Below are 25,803 nucleotides of genomic sequence, written 5' to 3'. Positions count from 1 at the left end.
GGTGGTCAACACTAATCTGCCCTCACTGTCCACTACAGATGCATTCCTAAAGCATTCACTGTCAGAATTACATAAAAATAAAAAAACACCTTTGTGTTCACATGTAAACTAGGTCAGGTTTTAAGTGTAGCTTATTATAGGTTTTTCACTGCAATGGGGTATTTAAAAGTCCTGAAGGACACAAAATGATTTTTCATGTGAGGAAAAGTCTGACCTTTTGCAGGAATTCTACCTTACCCTGACCCTGCTCTCTAAAAATTGATAATACCTTCTACAATACTCAACACTAGGGGGGCAATGCCACCCCTGCTGAGAGTCATTCAGTGATGGAGACTAACAACAAGAAAAGGGCACCAACTAATTGGTGACTGTCACTACCTTCTCATGCCAGGGTTCCTTTAACCAATTATATATATATATATGTATATATATATATATATATATATATATATGTATGTATATATATATATATATGTATGTATGTATGCATAGTTTCATATAGACTCATCCATATAACAATTTTCATATTTTAAAAGTTAACAGTAAATTCTATTACCTAGCTTGCCTAATAATTCCTTAGTGTAGGACATATCTATTCACTTAATGTTTTTTACCTTTAAGCATTGTGCTAGGTGCTGGCGGTACAGCAGAACAATAGTCAGCAAAACTGTCTGTCCTCATACAGCATGGTGCCTAGTGGAAGAGGCAAAGATGAAATAATCAGACATACACATAAATACAAGTACATACATTTAGTTTCTGATGTATATTTATAACTGGTGATAAGTAGTGTGAAGGTGTTTACAGGATGTTATGACAAAGTATAAGAAGGGAACCCAGTTTAGATTGGTGGGGAAGAGGATGCTCAGGGAAGATCTTCACAGGTTAAGAGTAGAAAATATGCAGGGACCATTAGGGGGAAAAAAACCTTACCAGATGGCTAGTTGGTGTGGGCTACAGTGAGCAAGGGGAGAGAGGAATAAGGTGAGTTTAAAAAGAAGCAAGGGCCAGATCATCCAGGGCCATTAAGGCCATGTTAGGAAATATAGATCTTATTTTATGCAAAAAGGAAAGCCTGTGAAGGAAAGAGGAACGATCTGATTTGCATTTTTAAAAGACCGTGATACTGAAGGTCCATCACTGGGAAAGTTATGAATTTAATTTTTGTACCTCCAGTCTCTGGAATATTTCATGGCTGTACAAAAAAGAGAAAGAACTATATATTAACCTGAAAGATTGTCCATGATATATTACTAGGTAAAATATAAGTAGATTATATGATATATGGTATATAATGTAATCCATTTCTTAGAAATAAAAAAGAATCAAAAGTATTTGATTACATTTCTGTGTAACACAGAAAAAAAAGGGGAAAGATATAAACACATCAGATATTTAGTGTGTGGTTGATTATCTTGGGGGATTCCAAGTGGAAAGGGGTGGAGGGACAATGTAACTTTTTCCTTATAAATTGCTGTGTTGGTTTATTGTTATATATATGAAATAGTTTTATGTATTTTTTAAAAATAGATTACTTTGCTGTGTGGTGAATGGATAAGAGAAAAGCAAGAATGAAAATGAAATAAGTAAGAGAACATTTTGGTTATCCAGAGAGCAGTTCTGGTGTTCTTATGAATGGCTCTAGATTTTATTACTTAAATGTCCTTGTAGATTGTGGCTCCTTTGGTGGAAGCTGAGAATGGTGAAGATTGAAATAGCATCTGTAGAGAGCAGAACAGCTTCATCAGAAAAACAACAGGATTTCAGGGAAGTAATGATTGCCCATTTGAGATTGGTGAACTTAAAAATCATGGCAATTGTATTTTGCTCAACTTCGTGATTTTTCTCTGATAATGCTTATCTCCCTGGGTTCTGCCATAGAAGCAGCATACAGTTAGGCTTATGTAAACTGTAGAAGGAGAATGAAGACAAAGGTTAATGGGCAACCAACATATGGGTTGTTTCCATTTTTTCAATCTTCGTAAAGTATTAATATATGGATATTTTAAATAAAAGTTTCAAGTTATTCTTGGCATACATCTAAATATAGACCTACTGGGCCAAAGGAAATGATCAGTTTTATGACTTGTGTTATGGACAGATTGGTTTAATATTACTGAATATTAATGCCACTTTATGGGCTTTTTTTCTAAAAACCCATTTACTTTGGGTTTTGTTGGGGTGGGGGCTGGCTTGTTTTTTAGTCTTAACTTTTTAGTGAGCATTTTAATGTTAAATATTGGGTATAAGGTAGTGAGCAAAGCACTTAAACTCCCTCAAAGATCTTAGGGCTTAAATGGGGTGACAAGAAGGAGTTGGGAAGAGTGGGTGGGGAGGGAGGGAGAGGGGGACTGAGGGGTATTATGATTAGTATATACGGTGTGGGGCGGGTCACTGGGAAGACAGTGTAGCACATAGAAGACCAGTAGTGACTCTGTGGCATCTTACTACACTAATGGACAGTGACTTCAATGGGGTATGTGTGGGGGGGACTTGATAATATGGGTGAATGTAGTAAACACAATGTTTTTCATGTGAAACCTTCATAAGCGTGTATATCAAAGATACCTTAATAAAATAAAAATAAAAAATAAATAAGCAAACAAAAATCATATATCTTGTCAAAGTATTAGGAAGAAAAAAGAGTAATATAAATACCAGGAGGTGATTTACTTTAGATTTGGAAAGCTTCTGGAAAGAGATAACTTAATTTGAACTTTAAAGGATTAGAAGGGCTCACCCATTTACAGGAATGAGGTTAGCATATTTCAGGAGTGGCAAGTCAGCCAGTGGAGTTAGGATAGAGGCATAATAGTAGGAGGTTAGGGACAAGGCAAAATCCAGATTACGCAGGGTTTTACAGGAATTGAAATTGTTTTCTAACTAGATTAAGAGACAATGGAACTGTTTCAAGCAGAGGACTAACATAAATAATCTTTTCAAAAGATCAAGGTGGCTGCCTTGTGGAGAATGGATCAATGATGGCTGGCAAACTTAGAAGTAGAGACCAGGCAGGAAGCTACTGCAGAAGTGCAGCCTGGAGATAATAAATGACTTAGAATCTTAGCAGGGCTGAGATTGGGGCAGGGCTGGAACCAGGGTGAGGAGAAAGAGGCATTCATTTGGGGCACAAAATTTCAGTAAGCAACAAAAGATGCAGTAATAAAGATAAATAGTATTTTTGATATACCATTTAAAAAATAAAACATGCAAAAAAAACCATGATGAACAAAACATTAAAATATAAGGAGAAGATCTGACCCTGAATTTATATAACCCTGCCTCACTTCCCTCCCCCTAAATCCTGGCCCTGGTTCCAATAAAACATTATTTACTAAAATAGGTAGCTGACTCATAGGCTATAGTATGCTAGTTTGGTTTTTTTAAGTCACTCACATGAGAGGAAATACAAATGGTTCATTAATATATACCCTATAACCAGTTTCATTCCTGTGTGTGCACATGTGTGTGAGTGTGTGTGTATGTGTAAATTTTACACAAGGATGCCAGAAGACTTAATGGCAGCATTAGTTCTAATAGCAAAAGCACTGAAAACAACCCACAGTCAATCAGCAGTAGAATGGATAAATCGAGTAATTTAATGCAGTATGATACAATACAGGAAAGTAAGAATGAATTACAGCTACACATTTCAATTGCAGAGAATGAATTTCAAAAACAAAATACAAGGCAAAGGAAGAAAGTCACAGATGAATACATAATAGCATGATACATTTTATATAAACTTCAGAATAAGCAGAACTAAATAATATTGCCCGGGTTACATAGAGCTAAAATTACAGAGAAAAACAAGGAACTGGTTTATATAAAATTTAGGACATGGTTATCTCTCTGGGGAGAAAAAAAGACAGATCTTGGAAGACAACTTCTAAGAAACTGGTGCCGGTATGTCTTAATCTAGCTTGTAGACACACAGGTGTTTGTGTTACTATTATTTAAAAGACACAAATACATTTTGCACTCTCCTTTTTGTGATTTGCTTCACAATGAAAACAATTATATTATTCAGGGACACACATGAAAAAATTGACTTAGTAGTTAGGTTCCCCCACTGAAAGAGAGTAAGTCTGACTATTTTTGCAGGTTAGTTTTGCCAATCATTCAAGAAACAGATAGTACCTCTTTTATTCAATTCTTCCTATTTAACTTCTTCTCTTGTGGAGATAAATGCAGTATAAATTACCATATTGACAGATTAAAATAGAAAATACATATGATCATTCTACTAGAAGCAGAAAAAGCTTTCATAAAAATCAGTGTTCAATGATTAAAAGATATATTTTGGCAAACTAGAAATAAAAGGGAACTTCTTAATCCACAAAACCTACAGAATATACAGCACTTAGTGGAATTTTAAAAGCATTTTCTTCAAAATATGACAAGGATGTTCATGACTATGAAAGGTACTATCAGCATCATACTGGAGGGTCTAGCCAATGGAAGAAGACATAAAAAGAAAACAGAAGAACTAGAAAGAAAGAAAAATTCCCATTGTATACAGATGTTATGATTGTCAGCATAGAAAATTCAATAGACTATATGAACAATAAAAACTAAAGAGTCTTCAGCAAGGTTGTTGGATACAATATCAACATACCAAAATCAATAGCATTGTATTTGCAATAACAATATGAAATAATTCAATAAAAAGTACATGACAAAACCATAAGATTTGTTAAGTTTGGGTGATGTTTTTTAACAGAGTAATTGAGATTTCTGGTTTTTGGTAATAGGTGTAAGATGATTCTAACAAACCTTTCCCCTTACTGTGCAAAGAGGGCAGAGGGTCACACACACCACTAGCACTGCATAGTTTAAATACAAAAAAAGACTTAGTGGAGAAATCATATGGGAGATGCAGTGCATTATTCCTTATTATCCCACAGACACACTCCCTTATACCTGGCATAAATAGACTAGGTATACCCCCAAAAAAGTGGGAGTTTCCAGATGATGGACCACACTCCTATAATGTTTGAACTATGCATAGAGAATGGGAAATGGAGTGCATCTAGACAGTTATGTAACAATGAGACCCTCCTGGCTGGGGAATGACCTGTTAGAAAAAAGAAGTTTCTGGAGCTGAGACTGTGATAATAGCCTTTTCTGTCACTGTAACTGATCTGCTGACTCAGCTTCTTGCCAGGCTACTTGTATGATTAGCTACTACTGCAAAATGATGTGCTTTCTCTCCTGCAACTGCAGTCAGCTGGGGCTCAGTGTATCTCAACTGGACTCATCTGGGTGGCTCTGCTTCAAGATGCAAGTCCAGCTGGGGTGGGCACATCTGTGAGTTAGGGCTCGGGATTTCTTTCATGTGTGTCCATTTTGGGCCCCTCCCCTGGGCTGAAGGATCAGCAGCTTCCTAGGGAAAGTTTCTTTCATGGCAAAGGCAGAGATATAGGAGGGCAACCCCAAATACGCAAACACATTTGAAGCCTCTTGCACATTTGGTAACATCTCAGCAGTCAAAGCAGGTCACACGGCCAAGTTCAGCATCAGAAGAGCTGGGAAGTAGACTCTTCTCATGACGGTTGGGTGGAATGAATATCTGTTGAACAATAATCTACCACAATCCTGAAACAGGATGGGAATGAATTTTAGGATCATCTAGATTTGTCTCTCTTCCTTCCCTCTTACTTTCTGGTTCTTCGGGGCTCATTGGATATGAGTCTATTTCTCCTTTTACTAAAGACAACTAAAAAGAAGTTGGATAAGAAGCACAAATTGAAGTAACCACAATGTTGCTCATGTAATTGTATATTAATGATACCAAAAAAAGCGCTAATTGAAAAGCATCAAAGATGTAAGAAAAATAATAATTTTTCTTTTCGAGATTTCCTTCTCCTTTATATTTTTTTAAAAAACCCCTAAATTCTATGGCTTCCAGAAAGCATCAGACAAATGAAGTGCCATATCTGTACACTTTGTAAAGCAAGACCTAGACGCACACGCCGCACTGGGCTGCCCCCGGCCTTCTGCCCCGTGTGGGCGCAGGCTTCCAGGGACCGCTGAGGCCCCCTGCCCGGCTGGGCTGCCCAGCCTGCACGCGCCTCGGGGCTAGGACCTGGGAAAGAATTGGAGCTTAAAGAGATGAATTGAAGCCGTTTCTATCCAAAGGGCAATTGCTCCTGCAAAAAAAGGCTGCCTTTGGCGGCAAAAAATAAAGGTCTCCCTCCTTGTTAAATATGATAGAGGGCTACTGCTTTTACCTTGAGGTCATTTGCTAATTTGAGCAAAAGAGCAGAAAAGTGGCATGGCTTCATGAACATGTAGCGCTAAAGGAACAAAGAGTTGGAGTCCGACACATCAGAAGCTGTAGACCCTCTGCCCTTGACTGGAACCCTGAAATGCTCTACTTCAGAAAGTACGGGTAGGTATTTTCCAGTGGCGCATCTAGATAACGCAGTCTTGCCCTTGACTGCTAGCACCATTAGGTGCTCGGCTGAAGGAAACAAAATTTCCCTGGGGAAAACCCACGTTGTCCTACCTTTTAAGTTATGCCTAAGAGTAATGTTTAAAATAGAATGTCTAAAATATAATAAGAGATTATGGACTACACCTCAAGACAAGACAATGTAGGATTCAACACCAGTTGCTCACCTCAGCAAATTGATGGTTAATGTACCCTTTTTCTCTCTACCCTGTCTCACTCTCCATACTTCCAACCTCCTATACTTTTTGGATTTGTCTCCTACCTCACTGCTTACACCCAAGTTCTTACCTCTGGATCTCTTCTGAAGCACTCACCACCAGTACAACAGGTCTACGATCACATGACTCCACCCCAGTCCAGATACAGAACAGTGCCCTCACCTAATAAGTGTCTCATGTCCCTTTGCAGTCAATCCTCTCTCCTCACCCCCAACATCAAGCAACCTTTGACATGCTTTCTATCACTCATATTTTGCTTTTCACATATTTACATATCTACAAAATAGAAACTTGATTTGAACTTTCTTCACCTTGTTGATTTCATTGCATGGAAGTTAACAAGATTTATTGTATCAGCTTGAAACTGCTGACTTTGTTCCAAGAAGGATCCCATGGAGAATCTCACTTGGGTTTACTGCTGGGATTCATATAAGTCTGACCCCTCTGGGAGCCTGAAGCATGGCCACCATAGACTGAGAAGTCTACCTGTAGAAGATCCCAAAGCACCTCCTGAGAGAGATGAATCCTCAGGGAAGAACCTGGCATGCGAGATTGTACCAAAGCCTTAGTCATTGGAGGGCCAGGGGATGAGACTGAGTCATGTCTGTCACTCAGATCCGTGCCCCAGTTCAGCCCCCTCCATAAACTCATGTCTGAGTAATGCGGGCACCCAAGTACAGATGTATGTACTGGGGACAGGAGGAAATGTGAGCTATGAGTCAGTTTTAAAAGAGCACTTTTCCTAAAATCTCTGTTTGACATTGGCATATAAACATCATCTCTGTAATGATCATTAAAGAGCACCTACGCACAAAGGAGATATGCCCAGAATTTAGAGGAACTTTGGCACCTTGAAAAATCCAGCATATCTGTCACTCTGATGCACAGAGTGGGAGGAGATGGCAACCAGGGCAGGTGATAGCTTGTTGACCACGATGGGCACCTTCACATGGCCTGGCAGGCAGCAGAATCCTGAGCAATTATTGCTATGGGGGTCCAAGAAGTAGACAATATAGCCCAATGATTAAAGATTTGGACTTGGGAGTCAGGTCTGGAGTGAAACCCCAAGTGTCATTCCATCCTACCTTAATGGGGTGCCCTGATGTCCCAACTAATGGTGGTTGTCCAGTCTTTAACAATTATTTAACTCATTCAACAAACACTGAAGATCAACAATGTACCAGACACCACAGCAAACAAGGCAAATCAGTTTCTTTTGCTAATGATAAAGTGCAAGGGCTCTAGTCCCTCTGTGCTTGTTTCGCAAGGAATCACTGTCTGCTCATGGTGTCTTAGCATTCTCAAGTTGCAGATCTTTGCCACCTGCCACTAAGTTCCCTTTGAGCAATTAGACTTGAAATCTGCTGCTTTGCCCTAAATACTTCCATCAGCTTCCTCTTGATGCCCTGCCTTTGCCCTCTCCTACACCCAACCGGACTTGTCTTTGCTGGGAGAAGAGCATTCAGATAATTATCTTCCTAGAGTCCTGATAACGTCATCAGAAGGCAGGAGCATTATCTAATTCCCAGAGACCAGTGCAGTGTGTACTTTACCCTGCTTTTTGCTTCTCTGGCCTACGTGAAGAGACCAAGTCTAGAGCCCAGTACTGAAGGTTATCACATTTAGAACCCCGGCTCTGTCCCTGCCCTGCTTCCTGTCAGACTGAAATTGCTCACTCACTTCATGTTCACTGTATCAGTCAAGGTTCTTGAATACAAAGAACAGCAGTGGACCCTGGCTAACATAAGTGCAAAATAAATTTATTAAAATGATGTTGGATGACTCACCAAATTGGCTGGGAAACGGAGAACCAGGCTTAGAAAACAGACGCCAGGGGGCTGGCAGCTGGAGCAGTCTGATTAAGGAGACAAATGCTGCAGACATTGCATCCATCACCGATGCTCTGCATGGCTCAGAGAGTGCTGCTATTGCCTCTATTGCATAACGCCACAGGTAACATCTGACTAACACTTTCCCCCTTGCAACACTCACTGTTTCCTAGAAAGAACATCTAATCACAGAGCCTAGTTCACATGCCTGAGCTTTAGCTTTCCAGAAACTTGGGCAAAACTTGGTGACATATTGATTGATTATGCCAGCTTCCCCTGGCTGGTATCCCCCCAAGTTGATTGAAGGTGGAGATGATGCAAAATCATATTTGCAAAGAGGCTTCCATGGATTTCATGCTGACCCTATTTGGACCCATCATTGTATAGCCATCCTTTGGCTGTTGTTATTATTTCTTTTTAATTCTAGACTGACCCTTAGCCCCACTGTAATTCCCTTGCCCTTGCTGTCTACCCCTAACTTTACCATGTTTCTCTGCCATACTGTTTAAACCTGTTCATTCTGCTGTGTTTTCATGTCTAAGATTCTTCTCCCAGCCTTAATCATTTCAACCTACAGTCTGTATTCTATACAGCTTTAAGGCCTTTGTACGCTAGAAAAAAATCTGTGCACATGTAGCCGAAGTTATTTTTCTCCTAATTCTTGGTTGAGTTCAACAGTATAGATCCAGTCAAATTTGTTGTTTTACTGTATATACAGGCCAGCTTAGATATCTCCTTCTTCATTCCCATGGCAAGTCCAGGAACTGGTGGGATGAGTGCAACTACAGCTGTAGTAGCGCCTGGATCTTTGTTGAGGTTTTTTGATGATCATCTTCTGGTATGAGACTTCCAGAGAGTGCTGATGTTGGAAGTTCTTCTTCATATCATATCTTAGTTCATTTTCTGGGTAGCCCAATTAGGCTTTGATCCTCTGTTAGTCCATTCTTGGGTTCTGTGATTCTGCTGCTGTTTTGTGAAAGTTATTTTTCTCCAACCATCTCATTCTGCTATCCAAACATTTCGCTTAATTCTTAAACCATCCTACTCATAAAGAGAGTAATTCATTCCCAAAAAATCCAGTTTTCTTTTGCATGTTGCAAACCTCTAATTTCTACAGCATTGCATTATTCTCCTGAATTACTGGAGATCTTTTAATTTTTTCCATTTTTAAAATTTGGAGATAAGTACCACCCAAAAAGGTTTCAAAGAGGCTTCTTTTTTGGTGTTTACCTACTATTATTTTCCCTCTAAAATATTTGTGGCCTGTGTGTTTTAGTATACTATATTCTCTTCCATATTGTTTATAACTGCAAAAAAAGAAATGATAAATTTCCAATGACAGTAGACTGGTTAAAGAAATATATATTCATATAAGGGAATTCTATACACTTATGTAAAGGAATGGTACAGATCTACATATAGTGGTATGAAGCCATGCCCATCATGTTCTGGTATGTCAAAAAAGCAGGGAATAGGAATGTGTATATAGTATGTTATTATTTCTGGAAAAAAATTGTATGTGAAAAATATCTACAGAAGGATATACAAGAAACTCTAGAGAAGGAATCTGGTGGCTAGGGGGAATAGGTGGGAGGGAGATTCTTTTCACTGCAGGCTCAGTATGGTACTAAAGTAAAATAAATTATTTCCACTGGAGGAAAAGCCAGGGACAGAGACAAAAACTAATAATTTATGATTCATCTGGAAGATCTTGAAAAACTACTCTATTTAAAGACTTTTGGTTCATGGTTTAAGTATTTTCTGATTTCTCAGTTTGACTGCCACAAAAACTTTGGGAAACACATGATTTTGGATTTCATTTTATCTCTTTGGAGAGGCTAATCTGCAATTTTTAAGAGTCTTTCTAGAGTACAGGGGTTGGACATCTAACTGTACCTTCCCTTCTTTGTTACTCTTTTTCTTGAATAAGTATTAATTGAGCAAATGTAGGGACACCAGGCCCAGTGCTACAAACTGAAGGGGCCCATACATTGCAGATTTCATACTCTGGTGAGAATAAAGTGAGAAAAAATATACACTTGATCATGAAACTCTTGCTCCATTATTGAAAGCACAGTTCTCTGTGATTTTCTCAGTCCATGTCCTTGAAATACCAGTAAAGAGACTTCGGAGTTAAAAAAAAAAATCCTTGTATGTTCAGGCACTTTTACTTCCAAAGTATGCATTTTTTTGTTTCCCAATATTCCACTAGATATCAAATAGTTTTTAAGAAATCAGGATCCCATTTTCATGGCACAGGCTTTTGTACTTACAAATCAAGTAAGTAATAAACAAGAAAATGTCATAGCAGAAGTTTCTGTGTAAATATTTTAATATGTATATTTTATTTTGTTTCACTATTTTTCACAATTTACTTAGGGTCTGAGGGACTTTAGCAAAATATGTTGCGTGTTTGGAAATAAAAATCATTCTTTTAGCATTTTTCCCCCATCTGGCACTCTACTGATATCTAGCAATGCTACAAAATCTAATTCTTTAGTTCTTTTCCAAAGATTTAGACAGCTAATTTACCTTGAGACATTGGTAGAGACAAAATAAAAAGCAGAGCAACTGAGACAGAAATGGTACTCCACTCAGCAAAGTTGCAATTTTAATGTTTATCATCTTTCCATTGGAGGAGGCCAGTGAAAAATAACAAACCGAAGCCATCAAGAAGCCACCAGGAAAACTAATTGACCACAAAAATCTAAGGAACAACAATCCCATATTATATAGTGCAGACAGGTAGATACTTCATTTATTCAAGCATGTGTTCTATCAGCTGAGCAATTAAAAACATGAACTCTGGAGTCAGACTACTTGGGTTTTAATCTTGACTTTGTAACTTATTACTGTTGTGTGACTTTGTTTAAATTGCTCAACTGCTCTGCCTCGGTTTCCTTATCTGTAAAATGGTTTCTATCTCCTAGAGTTGCACTTCTGATATACTTAAACAATACCTTGAATATGGTAAGCACTGCATAAAGGACTTAAAAATAAGTATTGCTTGAGAATTAAGTATTATTACTTAATAGAAACTATTATTAACCATGAAAATAGGAGAATATAGTTAATGTTGTATTTTATTTTGGCTAGCTCTCTTCTTTTATGAGGCAGGTGAAAATTTTAGAGCATTATGTTTTTCCTGCATCTTTTGCCTAAATCAATGGTGTAACTAAAAACTTTCTCCCTTTCTAAGTCTAGGGGACCTTTTGACTTCTAGAAGCTGGAACCACTGCATGTACACATAATACCAGCATGCCTTATAATTTATTTGGCTTTCCTCTTCTGGGAAGAGCACAGAACCTGTGATCAGAAGACTGAGGCCTTATGCCTAGCTGTGCCACTTTCTGGGTGGTTTTGGCAAGTCACTTGTCTGATCTTCAGTTTTCTGATCCGTGCAATTGGAGAAAAATAATTCCTTATTAGCCGACTTGTTATGAGGACAGATGAGATAACATCTGACAAAAGGAGGACTTTGTAACCTGTGAAGATCCATTCAATTAGAAACATAACTGATATTACTTACACGTGCAGTCTAAAATAACCAAACTCACAGAAAAGTGGTCGCCAGGGGCTTGTGGAGAGGAAGAATGGGAAGGTAATGGTCAAAGGGTACAAAGTTTCAATTATGCAAGATAAATAAGTTCTGGAGATCCACTATATAACATAGTGGCTATAGCTAACTACTGTATACTTAAAATTTGCTAAGAGGGTAGTTCTTTATAGTGTTCTCATCACACACACACATGCAAAAAATAACAATAATAATAATAGTAAAGGAGGAGAGAGGAAACGTTAGGAGGAGATAGCTATGTTCATGGCCTTGATTGTGCTGATGGCTTCACAGGTATACATTTATCTTCCAAATCATGAAGTTGTTCATTAAATATACAGCTTTTTCCATGTCAGTTGTATCTCAATGAAGTTGTAAAAAAAAATCAGAAATACAGCCACATGGATTTGTCTTTTATAATATCTAATCTAGTTTTCCATACAGCTGGCCACTCCCATGGCCTGTTCATGTTGTCCAATAAATCCTCAGCAGTCTGCCACAAAGCTTTAGCTACTTACCTTAATCCCAGATCCATCTAGGAAACCTAACTAGGGTTTAAATTAGGAAATTAAATTGTTTTCATTTTTTTCACCCCATATTCTTTCTCTTCCCTCTCCTTTACTTCCTGAGAAACCCTTGATTCACTCATTCAACAAAAGATGAAGAAGTAAGAGAAGTTTTTCTTCTATTCCTTACTTGTATTTCTCTGGTCCTTCACATCCACCTTTATCACATAGTCGCAGTGTGTTATCTTCACATGTTGATTATCTGCTGTTCCTTCAATGATCTTTCTAAGATTTATTTGCTTTTCGTGGTAGGTTCTCTATAAATGTTTGTGGGATTGAATTTACCCGAATGGAATGTAATATAATTGAAGCACTTCAGAGCTCAGGGAATATTTCTCACACTCAGATCAAGTGATTTACTCAAAAAGAGTTTCAGGGGGGTTAAAAATAAAGATTTGGATCCAGGCAGTTTTGTTCAGAGAATTTTGAGGGGGTAAAATAACTCTCTCTGGCTGCAGGCTAGGGTCCTTGTTATGAGAAAAATGCAAAAATGGAGAATTGCAAAACACCACCAGGGAAATGTCAGGGTATTTTTGAGTCATTGGCAGGGATATAGTTCTGTCTGGAGTATATACTTCCCTGCCTTTGCTCGTGTCTCTAATCTTAGTCATGGCTTAACCCAGTAACGTATAATAAATAAGCAAAATTTATAGAAATCTTCTTCTAAATCCTGATCCCTTGAAAGTATGACCTGGCAATTTTTTCCCCCATCAATAATTCTGAAGTCAACATGGTATATAAATATGTAACCTGCATATCCTTGTTTTTCCACCACAGTTTTGATTTAAAATAGTACGTCTCCATATCAGGCTTGTCTCACTTTGTTCATATTTCTGGAGGTCCTATAATAAAAATAGCTTATCTATATGAGAAAACTACTATATAAAATCATTTTAAGGGATTATGCTTTATTCAATTATATTTTTAAATATAGAGTAGGAAGAATATTTGGACCCCTTAAAGAAATTCATTTGATTAATTTTCCAAACTTCACCAGCATAAAAAATGCAAGTTAAAATTAGATACCATTTTTTAAAAACTTGCTGAAAACATATATTTAAAAATTATAATATTTAGTGTTGGAGAATCAGATATATTCTCTGGCAGGAATTTAAAGTCTAAAACAATTCTGCAATATCTATTTAGAGTATTAAAAAATTCATGCATATTAAACTGGTAATGTTACTTCTAGGAAAACTTTCTAAAGACAAAGACTTGTACATAACAATGTTCCCTGAAGTATTTATAATAATAAAAATTAGAAGAAATCTAAGTATTCTGTATTAGGAACTCAGCTACATAAATTTAGGACTGTATATCCATGCAAAGGATTAATATGCTGACTTTTAGTTGTTAGCACATAAATGTTCTTTCCAAGTGAAATAAGGTTGAAAATAGTGATTTTGAAGAATATTAATTAGGAAGATAACATCCATGATGTTCTTACGAAGAATATAAGAAATGAAAGCAAATATATACTATTAATAGTTTATATTAATATTGGTGTGTCCAACTAGAATTCATTCAAGACCTCTGACTATGGGATTATGGCTAATTTCAGTTTTTATTCTTTGCACCATCCTTTGTTTTCTAAATGCTCTATATTGAACATGTTATTGTCATAATCAGAAAAAATAACCTAATTTGAAGGTTTAGTGAGCATCAACATAGATAAAAATAAAATATCATGTGTAGGTAGATGGCATAAGTGAGTCAGGTAAGGTTTGTCAAAGAAACTCTTGTTTGTGGAGATCATCATTCTGCAGACTTAGGAGTGAGAGCTCAGCTTGGCCAATTGCAACCTAGAGAATATTTAAGTGCTGAGAACTCAGCCAAGATCATAGAAGAATCAGGTTTGAACATACTTAAAATAATTGAAATCCTCTGTCTAACAGGAGAAATGGTTAGAGAAGAGAGCACCCAAGGGTTTAAGGAGGGTGTTAAGGAAAGCTGTGGCTCTTAAGTCACACAATGAGGCAGAAAAGTGTCTCCTGGAAAGATCAGCCAGCTTCATAGACAGCTCCCCACCTCTGCCCAGGAAGGTGGAAATTAACTAAGTAACTAATTATTCTTATTTTCATTCATTTGTTTATGTATCTAAGATATTAAGCATCTCCTAAGTGCCAGGCATTGTACAAGGTCCAGGTAGTATATTGGAGAATGATACACCAGGAACATACTTGTAGTTGAACAAGTTAAGTTGATTAACTTGTTGCTTTGAAGAAGAACACACACGGTGCAGAACTGTGGGGTGTTTCAGTAAGAGTTGTTAGGACTTAAAGGATTTGGGTTTTGATTAGGTAATTTTGGGGAAGGCTCAAGGAAACAAGTTTGGTCTGTATTAGGTGCTTTCAGGAAATGGGAGTATTTCTATGATTGGGCATACCAATGTGTCTTCTCGACAGGGAAGGCATAGAGTAAGGCTAACATTGTAATTGGCTAAGGAGTGACAGTCACTCATGGTCACTGGAGGGAGGTATATTTGATATCTTGTAGCTTGGACAATGCTGTTTTCTCTCTACTCAGTTTTGATTAGGAGTGATCTTATTTTGGTCTTGTTTCTTCATGGTCACAGAGTGCTGTTGCCTGATGTTGATGTTATATGACATTGTTTTTATTCAATGGGAAAATATCAAGACTTAGCTATGAGGGATGGGCCACCTCATAGCAACACCAAGGCCTAAGGAATTATCTCAGGCCAGCTCCTGGATATCAGGAGATTGTTTTTCTCTTTCTCACGAGTTAATAAGTAAATGCAGAACTTCAAATTCTGCTAAGTGCTATAAAAATGAATAGGATGCAGAAGGGGATTCTTCAAGATGGCGGCATGAGTAGGACAGTGGAAATCTCCCAAAATCATACATATTTTGAAAATACAGCAAATACAATTATTCCTAAAAGAGAGACCAGAAGATACAGTACAACAGCCAGGCTACATCTACATCTGTGAGAATTCAGCATGCCACAAAAAGGGTAAGATACAAAGCCATGACCCAGGAGGCCCTGAACACAGCTCACCAGTAGAAGGAAAAGAATCAGAGCAGGGAGGGAGTAGAAGCACAGTACTGCTAAATAACCAGCCCTAGTAATCTGCACCAGGAGCACAGACTCACATTGCATGGTGTACTGGATATTAGAGAAATGGAAAAGTAAAATCCGAGATTGAGACTGTGAGCAGGTCCCCACAGCCAGCTCCCCTGGGACAAAAGAAAAGCAGGCACTTTAAAAGTCTTAAAGGGACAAGGGTTTAACAGGTGGACAAAATCATGCTGGCATACTCAGCCCAGCAGGCTGGGAATCTTAAGGAACTTCAGGTGCCCTAACCCCCGGGTGGCAACACAGCTCAAAAGCCCCTCACAGTGATAAGCAGCCTGCCATTCATTCACCCCGCACCAGCACTGCAAGTAAACCGGCTGACCCACCATTGCTACAGACCAGTCAGAGAGCAAAAGCAATGCCAAAGCAACTACACAGAGTCTTCTCCCAGCACACAGCTAACCGGGCCAGACCCAGAGGCTGCCCCCTGCACACAACTGCCTGGCACAGGCACAGGAAGCTGGTGCAAAGTCCAGAAGGCACAAAGGGGCACCATTCTCGCAGGAGAACACACGCCACTCACCTGCAACCCCTGCCAGTGCCCTAGGCTATCCTGAGGGCCGCCCCACCCACAGCAGCTCAGGGGATTAACCCAGAGACTGCTTCCTGTGTGCAGTTAACTGGCACAGGCACAAGAGAAGGGCAAGGTGAACAGAAAGCAGAAAGGGACTTTGTTCTCCCAACTGACACATGTGCCACTTGCCAGTAATCACTTCTATCACCATGAAAAGACAGAAGAACCTGGTCCAGTCCAAAATCACTCACACAACAACAGAGTGAGGGCCTGGTGAGATCAATATAACCAATATTCCTGAAAAAGAATTCAAAATAAAAGTCATAACCACACTCGTGGACCTGCAGAGAAATATGCAAGAGCTAAGGAATGAAGTCCGGAGGGAGATAACAGAAATGAAATAAACAATGGAAGGACTTAAGAGCAGACTGGATGAGGTGCAAGAGACTGTTAATGGAATAGAAATTAGAGAACAGGAATACAGAGATGCTGAGGCAGAGAGAGACAAAAGGATCTCTAGGAATGAAAGAATATTAAGAGAACTGTGTGACCAATCCAAATGGAACAATATTTGCATAATAGGGGTACCAGAAGAAGAGAGAAAAAGGGATAGAAAGTGTCTTTGATTAAATAATTGCTGAAAACTTCCCCAATCTGGGGAAGGAAATAGTCTCTCAGACCAAGGAAGTCCACAGATCTCCCAACACAAGGGACCCAAGGAGGACAACACCGAGACGTATAATAAATAAAATGGCAAAGATCAAAGACAAGCACAGGGTATGAAAAGCAGCCAGAGAGAGAAAAAAGATCACCTACAAAGGAAAACCCATCAGGCTATCATCAGACTTCTCAACAGAAATCTTACAGGCCAGAAGAGAATGGCATGACATATTTAATGCAATGAAACAGAAGGGCTTTGAACCAAGAATACTGTATCCAGCAAGATTATCATTTAAATTTGAAGGAGGGATTAAACAATTTCAGGATAAGCAAAAGTTGAGGGAATTTACCTCCCACAAACCACCTCTACAGGATATTTTAAAGGGACTGCTCCAGATGGAAGCACTCCTAAGGCTAAATAGATGTTACCAGAGAAAATAAAAACACAGCGAAGAAAGTAGACCAACCAAGTACTAACTAAAGGCAAAAAAATAAATCCGCTATCCACAAAAGCAGTCAAGGGAAACACAAGAGTACAGAATAAAACACCTAACATATAAAGAGTGAAGGAGGAAGCATAAGAAGGGAGCAAAAGAATCATCAGACTGTGTTTATAATCATGTAATAAGGGAGTTAAAGTTAGATGGTTAGATAGTAAAGAAGCTACCCTTGAACCTTTGGTAACCATGAATCCAAAGCGTGCAATGGCAATAAGTACATATGTATCGATAATCACCCTAAATGTAAATGGACTGAATGTACCAATCAGAAGACACAGAGTAATAGAATGGATAAAAAAGCAAGACCTATCTATATGATGCTTACAAGAGACTCACCTCAAACCCAAAGATATACACAGACTAAAAGTGAAGAGCTGGAAGAAGATATTTCATGCAAACAGTAGGGAGAAAAAAGCAGGTGTTGCAGTACTTGTATCAGACAAAATAGATTTCAAAACAAAGAAAGTCACAAGAGATTAAGAAGGACATTACATAATGATAAAGGGGTCAGTCCAACAAGAGGATATAACCATTATAAATATCTATGCAACCAACACAGGAGCACCTACATATGTGAAACAAATACTAACAGAATTAAAGGAGGAAATAGAATGCAATGCATTCATTTTAGAAGACTTCAACACACCACACTCTCCAAAGGACAGATCCACCAGACAGAAAATAAGTAAGGACACAGAGGCACTGAACAACAACACACTAGAATAGATGGGCCTAACAGACCTCCACAGAACTCTACACCCAAAAGCAGCAGGATACCCATTCTTCTCAAGTGCACATGGAACATTGTCCAAAATAGACCACATACTAGGCCAAAAAAAGAGCCTCAGTAAATTTAATAAGATTGAAATTCTACCAACAAACTTCTCAGATCATAAAAGTATTAAAACTAGAAATAAATTGTACAAAGAAAACAAAAAGGCTCACAAACACATGGAGGCTTAACAACATGCTCCTAAATAACCAATGGATCAATGACCAAATTAAAACAGAGATTGAGCAATATATGGAGACAAATGATAACACCATAACACCCCAACTTCTGTGGGACACAGTAAAGGCAGTTCTAAGAGGAAAGTATATAGCAATCCAGGCCTATTTAAAGAAGGAAGAACAATCCCAAATGAATAGTGTGAAGTCACAATTATTGAAACCAGAAAAAGAAGAACAAATGAGGCCCAAAGTCAGCAGAAGGAGGGACATAATAAAGATCAGAGAAGAAATAAATAAAATTCAGAAGAATAAAACAATAGAAAATTTCAGTGAAACCAAGAGCTGGGTCTTTGAGAAAATTTAAAAAATAGGTAAACCCCTAGCCATACTTATTAAGAGAAAAAGAGAATCTAAACACATAAACAGAATCAGAAATGAGAAAGGAAAAATCATGACGGCCACCACAAAAATACAAAGAATTATTACAGAATACTATGAAAATCTATATGCTAACAAACTAGATAACCTAGAAGAAATGGACAACTTTCTAGAAAAATGAAATCTTCCAAGACTGACCAAGGAAGAAACAGAAAATCTAAACAGATCAATTACCAGCAACAAAACTGAATCGGTAATCAAAAAACTCCCCAAGAACAAAACATCCCGGCCAGATGGATTCACTGCTGAATCTTATCAGACATGTAAAGAAGACATAATACCCATTGTCCTTAAAGTTTTCTAAGAAATAAAAGAGGAGGGAATATTCCCAAACTCGTTCTATGAAGCCAGCATCACTCTAATACGAAAACCAGGCAAAGACCCCATAAAAAAAGAAAATTACAGACCAATATCCCTCATGAACATAGATGCAAAAATACTCAACAAAATATTAGCAAACCTTATTTAAAAATACATCAAGAGGATCATACACCATGATCAAATGGGATTCATCTCAGCGATGCAAGGATGGTAAAACATTCGAAAATCCATCAGCATCATCCATCACATCAACAAAAAGAACAATAACCACATGATCATCTCCATAGATGCTGGAAAAGCATTCAACAAAATTCAACATCCATTCATGATAAAAACTCTCAACAAAATGGGTATAGAGGGCAAGCACCTAAACATAATAAAGGCCATATATGACAAACCCACAGCCAACATCATACTTAACAGTGAGAAGCTGAAAGCTTTCGACCTGAGATCAGGAACAAGACAGGGATGCCCACTGTTCCACTTTTATTTAATGTAGTACTGGAGGTCCTAGCCATGGCAATCAGACAAAAGAAAGAAATACAAGGCATCCAGATTAGTAAGGAAGAAGTCAAACTGTCACTATTTGCAGATGACTTGATATTGTAGATAAAAAACCCTAAAGAATCCCCTCCAAAACTACTAGATATAATATCTGAATTCAGCAAGGTTACGGGATACAAAATTAATACACAGAAATCTTTTGCAATCCTATACACTAATGATGAACTAGTAGAGAGAGAAAAATCAGGAAAACAATTTCATTCACAATTGCATGAAAAACAATAAAATACCTAGGAATAAATCTAACCAAGGAATTGAAACACCTATACTCTGAAAACTACAAGACACTCTTAAGAGACATTAAAGAGGACACTAACAAATGGAAATTCATTCTTTGCTCTTGGGTAGAAAGAATTAATATTGTCAAAATGGCCATCCTGCCTAAAGCAATCTACAGATTCAATGCAATCCCTATCACAATACCAGCAGCATTCTTCAACGAACTGGAACAAATAGTTCTAAAATTCATATGGAACCACAAAAGACCCTGAATAGCCAAAGCAATCCTGAGAAGGAAAAATAAAGCAGGGGGGATCTTGCTTCCCAACTTCAAGCTCTACTACAGAGCCACAGTAATCAAGACAATTTGGTACTGGCACAAGAACAGACCCACAGACCAGTGCAACAGAATAGAGAGTCCAGGTATTAACCCAAACATGTATGGTCAACTAATATATGATAAATTAGCCATGGATATACAATGGGGAAATTACAGTCTCTTCAACAGCTGGTTGGCAAAACTGGACAGCTACATGTAAGAGAATGAAACTGGATTATTGTCTAATAATTCAGATGGCCAATAGGCACATGAAAAGATGCTCTATATTGCTAATCATTAGAGAAATGCAAATTAAAACCACAATGAGATATCACCTCACAGCAGTTAGGATGGCCAATATCCAAAAGACAAACAACAAATGTTGGCAAGGATGTGGAGAAAGGGGAACCCTCCTACACTTCTGATGGGAATGTAAATTAGTTCAGCCATTGTGGAAAGCAGTATGGAGGTTCCTCAAAAAATTAAAAATAGGAATACCATTTGACCCAAGAATTCCACTCCTAGAAATTTACCCTAAGAATGCAGCAGCCCCGTTTGAAAAAGACATATGCACCCCTATGTTTATCACAGCAGTATTTACAATAGCCAAGAAATGGAAGCAACCTAAGTGTCCATCAGTAGATGAAGGGATAAAGAAGATGTGGTCCATATACACAATAGAATATTATTCAGTCATAAGAAGTAAACAAATCCTACCATTTGCAACAACATGGATGGAGCTAGAGGGTATTATGCTTAGTGAAATAAGCCAGGCGGAGAAAGACAAGTATCAAATGATTTCACTCATTTGTGAAGTGTAAGAACAAAGAAAAAACTGAAGGAACAAAACAGCAGCAGGATCACAGAACCCAAGAATGGACTAACAGTTACCAAAGGGAAAGGGACTGGAGAGCACGGGTGGGAAGGAAGGGACAAAGGAGAAAAAGGGGCATAATGATTAGCACTCATAAAGTAATGGGGGGGGGGCACAGGGAAGGCAGTACAACACAGAGAAGACAAGTAGTGCTTCTATAGCATCTTACTACTTTGATGGACAGTGACTGTAATGGGGTATGTGGTGGGGATTTGATAATGGGGGGAGTCAAGCAATCATAATGTTGCTCATGTAATTGTACATTAATGTAACCAAAAAAATAAAAAGAATAGGAAGCAATGACAAAGAATCAAGGGTGAGGTGAGATCCATTTGTACCCTTGTAGGTTGGTTGAAGAAAACATCTCTTGGGAAGTAGTGTTTCAATCAAGAGCAGAAGCACATTACACTTGCTGATATATTAGTGGATCCTAGATCATGATGTGAAATGTATTTATTATTGTGGATTGCCATTTAAAAAAACTGAAAAGCACTGCATGATGAAGATATTAACATGGGTAGAGAAAGAGAAGAGATTGCGTATAGATCTCACAAGTCCTTATAGGCAATGAGTTTCTGTTTTAAGTATTAGATTGGTCAACATAAAATCATTTATTTTCATTTTTGACCAGTGCTTTCACTTGGTTCAACCTAACACAATGAAACAGTAAGGGTTTTAGGCAGGGGAGTGCCATGACTAGATTTTTGTTGTAAAAATATCACTCTGGTTTCTGGGTAGAGGTTAGGTGTGAGAGCAGGGGAACAATCAGTAGAATGTGGTTGCTTTGAAATAATCCTGTTTTGATACCAATCCTCTTATTGGTTGACTTGGAAATCTGTTTTGCTAATTACCCAGTGGAATGTGGGCAGAAGGAAACTGACTCAAACTAAAAAATTTACAAGAGATTGATAGTAGCAAAATCAGAATGCCAATTTCATTCACAATCAGAAATAAAAGTGTCAAACAACTTAATTCTTACATTTACTGATTAATGCCATCTCTTTACATGGGGAGTTGAATTCAAATCAATAGGTTGTTTGTTGGGATTGCAAGAAATCAGAGCAAGGGAAGTAAGAGCCGCTATTAGCAAACTTTGTTGGCATGAGCCCCACGTGGAAATACATGGAGACCTAGTTTACACTGCACGAAATATAACTGCAACAAAAATTTTACAGATCAAACCATATCTTTATTACTCATGAGACACTGATGTTTTCTGTTACATTCAATTTACTATTTATTTTTCCATTAAAAAAATGTAATAGGCCTGACAAATTGATTTCAAGATCTACTAAGGGGTTACAACTTGAAAATCACTAAGTCAATTCATCTTAATGCTGGTTGGCATCACGCTGTGATAGTCTAGTTGGGATGATGCCTACAGCAGCACTCAGACTCGGGGAGGCTGCAGGCGGCCCTCCGTGGTAACCTCCAGGCTTTCACATTTCAGAGCCTTGGGCCGTCTCCCCAGGCTCTGTGTCCTCTTCTGCCCACAACTGCCTGAGGGCCTTCCCTTGTAGCAGTTTTGTGAGCTCAGAGTTAGTTGCGGATCTGTGCTCAGGGCCTCGGGACAGACAGCACCTCCCTTGAACTGCTTCCATTCTCAACCTGGGCTTTTTTTACCCTTTTGAGCAGCATGGCTCTTCCCACTCTGGATGGGACAGGAGCAGAGAACGAGCCACCCGCACAGCTAGCCAGCCAGCTCCCCACAGCGTTAACTGGGCTTCTCAGCTCCATATTTCAGTCAGCAAATAGGCGTTATACATAAGGATGCAGCTCCACCTACAGCAGAAGTTGAGGACTGATTGGACCCTTGGGTTGCAGTTGAAATAAGCCTGGCTGAAGACTCTGTAGTCAGTCATGATTCAAAATCCACAGGGGTTGGAAGGCCAGCAGCAGCACCTGCAAGTGGGGTTTTACCTGGAGAGTTACCAGCTAGCTGCTGCTGATTCAAGTTTCCGACCAACAGCTAACAGGCTTCTCTGAGCTCCGTTAGGTCACCCACCCACCCATGAGCAGGTTGGGGTGGGGCGATGCCGAGAGGAGTTAGAGGTCAAGTAAGCCAAGATAGCCTGCTGTGGGGTGACCCCTTAGGGACACCCAGATTCAGATGTTGCCAGTCCAACCTCCTTTGGTTAGCCCTAAGTAGAAATGCCCTGCATAACTGAAAGTAGTACTGCCTCTCATGTCTACCTTGAGGTCCTAGACTGGTCCTGATTGTTGAAAGGCTCCTTGTACTTTTCCCCAGCTGCATGCCTCTGAGACAGTATAATCAGCACTACAAAAAGGGAGGCAAACATTTTGTTAAACTGCCTAATAAGACAGTAACAAAGTAATAGAATGTCCTAGAATTAGGGAATGAGGCCAGGAAAAGGTTGTCCTTGGACATTCACAGATTGATTCATTCACCTGTTTACTGAGCTGAGGGGGTTAGCTGTGAGAGAAAGGGTAGTGTGGGTAGTGTCTGCTCTCACACTCTTTAGTAAAACAGTAACAATTTGCCCTGTAATTAATCTGAAACTGAAACTAGTGATTGTTAAACTACAATAGTGATTACACTGTTTCTACGAAATGGTCATTTGCAGGAAATCCTGTCTTGGTGCATTCATGCTAATGTAACAAAATGCCATAGACTGAGTGGCTTTAAACAGCAGCAATTATTTCTCACACTTTTGGAGGCTGCAAGTCCAACATCAAGGTGCCAGCATGGTCAGCACAAAGCCCTCTTCCTGGCTGCATACTTCTCATTGTATCCTCATTTGGTGGAAGGTGTGAGCTAGCTCTCTGGTGCTTCTTTTATAAGGGTGTTAATTTCATGGATGAGGGCTTTGCCCTGAATACCTAACCATCACCTGAGACCTCCAACTCCTGATACCATCACATTGGGGATTAGGATTTCAATATATGAGTTTTGGGGGAAACAGACATTACAATCATAGCAAATCCTAAGAGACAGCATAAAAATGAATTACAGAAATTTGGAAGTCCAAGTCCAATCCACAGACAGACACCCATCTCATCAAGAGGTTGCTGATTGAATTAAATCTGGAAAAAATGAAAAGCAAAACAAAAGAAAAATATGTTAATAGAAATAGTGGTCTGTCTTCTTGGGAAATGGGGAGCAAAAGATTTAGATTTGTGACTGCCAGTGTCCTGAGGAGAGAGGGCCTGGACCAGCCTATTCAGAGGTTTCTGCTGGCTTAGTAATACCTCTGGGTAAACTCACTAGAATCCTCTTTTGCCATTTATTTTCCTTATAAAATAGAATTAGTAAGAGTCAGTCCCTCTATAATTGAAAAAAAACTGATAAAACTGAATTTTTAAAGCCCACTTGGTCATGATGTATTACTGCTTCTATAAATTGCTGAACTGTTTTTAGTATTGTTCCTATTAAGAATTGTGACATCCACCTTACAAGTAATATTTGTCTGTAGTTTTCTTGTAATGTCTCTGACTTTTTCAGGTTAATGATGGCCTCATACAATTAACTGGCAAGTGTTTACACCTCTCTTTTGTCTAAGAGTTTGTGTAGATTGGCATCATTTCTTAAACATTTGTTCACATTCATCAAGTAGGCCACTGAGGCTTTGAGTTTTCTTGTTCTTCATTGAAATTCTATTTCATTAAGAGATATAAAGCTATGTCGGCTTTCCATTTTGGAAATTTTTATCTTGTGGTGAAATTGATCATTTCATCTAAGTTGTGAAATGTATGGGCATGAAGTTGTTCATAATATTCCCTTACTACCTTTTAAATGTCTGTAGCATCTGAAGTGATGTTTCCTTTCTTTCTTGATAGTGGCAGTTTGTGATTTTCTCCTTTTTTTCTCTAGATCAATCAAGCTAACTGAAGGGCCCCCACCAATAAGATGGCAAACTTCCGGCTTCTCTTCTGGGTCCTCAGTTCCCGATGGCGCCACCTGAAGACCAATCACCTCTCTCCCCCCTCCCACTCCCAGCACCTAGCCAATAGCCACCAGCCCTGTAGAAGTGACACCTCAATCAACTCATGCCCCTTCCTATATAACCCAGCACCTTTCCCTAATAAAGTGGATTTCTCCGGTGAATTGCTGCTGTGTGTCGCTCCTTTCCTTTCATTGGTGCCAAAACCCAGGAGACGGGACACCCCAACTGGGCCCCGTCTTCCCCCCGACACCAGCAGCAGCTTGCCCTCGTCCTCTTTTTCCGGTGCTGGCTCATCACACTCACCACTCCTCTCTGGCCTTTAGGTAAATTTTCCCCCTGGAGTGGGCCACTCTTCCCCGAGCTATCGCAGTGCCATTGACCATGATCGTCCGGCAAGGCCCTGACACTCGGGGACGAGGAGGGAACTCTCCCCACCTCAGGCCTTCATGGCTGCGGAGGACCCTCAGGCCCCCCTCCAACAGCCATAAATCCCTGCCTCAGGCCTTCACAGCTGCGGCAGACCCTCAGGCAGCCCCTCCTCCAACAGCCATAAACCCCGCCTCAGGCCTTCACGGCTGCGGCAGACCCTCAGGCCCCTCCTCCAACAGCCATAAACGAGGTGACTCCTTTGCGGATGAGAACGCTCCCTTTTTCCCCCCCTCCTCCTTCCGTTCTGTCTGCTAAAATCCATTCCGTCCGCCGAAAATTCCTAGTACTAGGTACCTTGTGACTCCAGCACTCTGCCTTCTTAGGGAAGTCTGAGTGACGACCCACACTTCCTAAGAAATTCCGACTCATATACGAGTTTCTGCAGAC

The 25,803-nt window shown here is 39.1% G+C and overlaps 1 long non-coding RNA gene across 2 annotated transcripts in view; it reads left to right on the top strand.

The window, feature by feature from the left end:
• LOC140849847 (uncharacterized) overlaps positions 1-25,140 on the top strand; it is a 28,020-nt gene extending 2,880 nt beyond the window's left edge. For both annotated transcript variants that reach the window (XR_012132092.1, XR_012132091.1), the window contains exon 3: positions 24,915-25,140. This is a non-coding gene — a long non-coding RNA (uncharacterized lncRNA). The remainder of the gene's footprint in view (positions 1-24,914) is intronic.
• The last annotated feature ends 663 nt before the right edge of the window (positions 25,141-25,803 follow it).

Source organism: Manis javanica, chromosome 6 (assembly GCF_040802235.1).
Source record: "Manis javanica isolate MJ-LG chromosome 6, MJ_LKY, whole genome shotgun sequence".
Lineage (NCBI taxonomy): Eukaryota > Metazoa > Chordata > Mammalia > Pholidota > Manidae > Manis > Manis javanica.
The sequence above is the reverse complement of the archived record's forward strand: the minus strand, read 5'-3'. Positions and strand labels throughout refer to the sequence as shown.